This window comes from Pinus tabuliformis, chromosome 9 (assembly GCF_031772625.1).
Source record: "Pinus tabuliformis cultivar Carrire ecotype Pingquan chromosome 9, CPIR1, whole genome shotgun sequence".
In the NCBI taxonomy this organism is placed as follows: domain Eukaryota; kingdom Viridiplantae; phylum Streptophyta; class Pinopsida; order Pinales; family Pinaceae; genus Pinus; species Pinus tabuliformis.
The window spans coordinates 1074783089-1074786931 of NC_142307.1; positions in this window are offsets into that span (position 1 = coordinate 1074783089).

A 3843-nucleotide genomic window follows, 5' to 3' on the forward strand; every position below is an offset into this window, starting at 1 on the left:
ATTCACAAACAGTTTACAGCAAGGTACACCCCACAACAAAATGGAGTTGCTGAAAGGAAGAACGGGACCATCATGGATATGGCGAGGAGCATGCTAAAGGCAAAGCATTTGCCAAATGACTATTGGGCTGAAGCTGTAAATTGTGCAGTGTATATTTTGAACGGGTGTCCTACAAAAGCAGTGATGAACAAAGTGCCGGAAGAAGCATGGAGTGGGAGAAAGCAAGGAGTCACCCACATGAGAGTTTTTGGATGTGTGGCCTATGCACACATTCCAGATCAGCTAAGGAGGAAGTTGGACAGCAAAGGGGAGAAATGTCTCTTCATTGGATACAGTGAGGAATCCAAAGCCTACAGGTTGTATATCCCATCTACCAAGAAGTTTTTCGTCAGCAGAGATGTTCAATTCATTGAAGAGGAAGCTTGGGATGGAAGCATAGAGAAAACAGTGAATGTCAAGAACTGTTTGTCTCATGATGAAGATGAAGAGGAGGTGGCTGAAATGCATCCCCAAACAGCAGCGCCAACACAAGGACAGCAAGGGACACCATTGAGGATAAATGAGAGTGCTTCTCCAAGCACACCACAAGGAGGAAATTCAAGTGCGTCTTCAAGCACTTGCACTCCAAATGAAAGAGGTAAGAAATTTAGAAATCTAAGTGACATTTATGATGAAGGAATGAATTCCTTATTTGCCTTGTATTGTCATGTTGATGATCCTATTCATTTCGAGGATGCAATTAAAGATAGGAAATGGATAGAAGCTATGGATGAGGAGATCAATGCCATAGAGAGAAACAAAACATGGGATTTGGTTGAGCTACCAAAAGGCAAAGAAGTCATTGGAGTGAAATGGGTCTATAAGACCAAGAGCAATGCTGAAGGCAACATAGAAAGGCACAAGGCAAGGCTGGTTGTCAAAGGGTACAAGCAGCAGTATGGGAGAGATTATGAGGAGACTTTCGCACCGGTTGCAAGAATGGAAACCGTGAGAGCAGTGTTGTCCATAGCAGCACAAAACAAATGGAAAGTCTACCAAATGGATGTGAAGTCAGCATTCCTAAATGGAGTGTTAAAGGAAGAGGTTTATGTTGAACAGCCTCTCGGCTATGAGAAGAAAGGTGAAGAGCACAAAGTGTGCAAATTGAAGAAGGCTCTTTATGGGCTAAAGCAAGCGCCAAGAGCATGGTACAGCAAGATAGATTCTTATCTATTGGATAATGAATTCGACAAGTGTGAAGGAGAACCCACTGTCTACATCAAAGAAAAAGATGGTAAAATTTTAATTGTTGTCTTATATGTTGATGATGTTATTTTCACAGGTAATGATGATCAGCTCATTGAAAATTTTAAATCAGTCATGAAGGATGAATTTGAAATGACTGATATGGGCTTCTTGAGATACTTCTTAGGCATAGAAGTAGATCAAAATGAAAAAGGAATTTTTATCTCACAAGCAAGATATATAAATCAAGTATTGAACAGATTTAACATGCATGAATGCAAGGCAGCGATCACTCCCACAGTAATGGGATTAAAACTCAGCAGAGAGGACAACAGCAAGGATTTCGATCCTAGTTTGTACAAGAGTATTGTTGGCAGCCTTATGTATTTAACAGCTACTAGGCCTGACATTATGTATGCTGTTAGTTTAATTTCCAGATTCATGGAGAGGCCAAAGGAGGCACATTGGCAGGCAGCAAAAAGAATTTTGAGGTATGTCAAAGGTACCAAAATGTTTGGAATTTTATATACTGTCTCAGAACATTCAGATTTGGTTGGATACACTCATAGTGATTGGGCTGGAAGTGTAGATGATCGGAAAAACACTTCCGGTTATGTTTTTCATATGGGTTTAGGAGCCATTTCATGGGCTTCTAAGAAGCAGTCCATTGTAGCATTGTCTACAGCAGAGGCTGAATATGTGGCAGCTACAACAGCAGCATGTCAAGCAGTGTGGATGAGAAGAATGTTGAGAAGCTTAGGCCAAGAGCAGGCAAAAGCGACAGTGATTTTTTGTGACAATAGCTCAGCTATTCCATTGTCAAAGAATTTAGTGTTTCATAAGAGAACGAAACACATTGATACAAGGTTTCACTACATCAGAGAATTGGTGAACAATGGAGAAATTGTCTTAGAACATTGCAGGACTCAAGAACAGGTAGCAGACATCTTGACAAAGCCACTGGATCAGAAGAGCTTTGAATTTTTGAGAAAGTGTCTGGGTATGACCGAATGCCCAGCTGTTGAAATTAAAGGGGAGTGTTGAAATCTAATTTCAACGCAGACGTTCTCACCCAAAACCGCCAGAAACCGTTCACCAATCCCGCCTGAGAGTTCTCGGGCCACTTTCCGGTAAAGGGACTTTCCGTATATTTGAGCCCGAGAAAATTTGGAGTTGACGCGTGGCTGTCCCCTTACGTCACCATGTCTGACATTCTCGGGACATAAAGCTCTGCAGAAAATGATCTTCCGATATTCACCTCCGTCGTCCGATCAGCTCCATCATTCTCCACCGTCCATCAGTGAAACCTGCACACCTACATACGACCAGCATTAACTACATGGCGTGGAGTAAAAATTAAGTTCGTTGACCATACCTCTTATTAATGAATTGTCATATGCGTAGGTAGATTTTTATGTTTTTTTACGGCACGTAAAACTTAATATCTTTGCTTTGGGAGTCGTTTTTTTTTAATACACATGTTTTTTGTTTTGGGTTTGTATATCATATCATCGAGAAACAAAATGACATAGTTTTGCTGCAGCGAGAAAGGGTTGACCTCCATGAAAACTATGGTGATGCACAGCAGTGCATAATGTATGAATGAAAAACGTGGGAGCGCATAAAGAATGCATATAATTTTTTTTACTGGTGGTGAAGCAAAGTGAAATACCGCAAGTAGAGGATCGCATTTGTTTTGTAAGGATGTGTGTAAATTTTTTTATTATTACAACAGTAAAGTGTTTTTCACAGCAGTGAATGTAAAAGGGGATTTACAGCAGTAAACCCAGCTCAGTGAATTCTCAGGTGAAAACAGAGTAAATGTTTTTTTGTTGAATGTATTTTTGTGGTGAATCCCTCTCAGCAAAGAGGATGAATATGTATCAGGCATATATCTTAATGAATAGAAATGTTTTTATGGTGTTGAAATACTCTGTTCTTTAGTAAAAAAATTTTAAAGCTTCCCTGTGCACAAAAGATCCTGGAAAGGTGAAACAGAGCATTGCCTTTGTGTGGTTGAATTTTTGTTTTTGGGATTTTCCCATTAAAAATCCCCAACACTTATTAAGGGGAAGTGTTGGAATATCTAATTCCTACTTGTCTCAATTGTGATTCTTACTAAGTAAAGGAGTCTATATTTGACCACAACTAGATTTTTCATATTGATATGGAAACAAGTACTTATTAAGGGGAAGTGTTGGAATATCTAATTCCTACTTGTCTCAATTGTGATTCTTACTAAGTAAAGGAGTCTATTCCTAGTAGTCAGGATCTATATCCTAGATTGGTGTGTGGTTGAGATAATTTCTCAACCAACAGATTGTGTGTCCAAGATAACTTACCTATCTTGAGACAACACTTCTTATATATATGTAATTGCATTTGATTAATAAATTAATCTAGATTCACAAGTTTTATCAACAAGCCCATTTTGACTTGCCCAAGCACAAGCTTAATATGTTGGAGGCTAAATTGGCAAGGTTGCAAATGTCGACTCAAATGTTGAAAGCCAAAATGAGCAATTTTCCCCTTGTATTTGAATCAGAAACAACCAAAAAAAGCAGTGAAGAAGCTGAAGACTATGAGGTACAACATGAATCAAATTCAAACTTGCACATG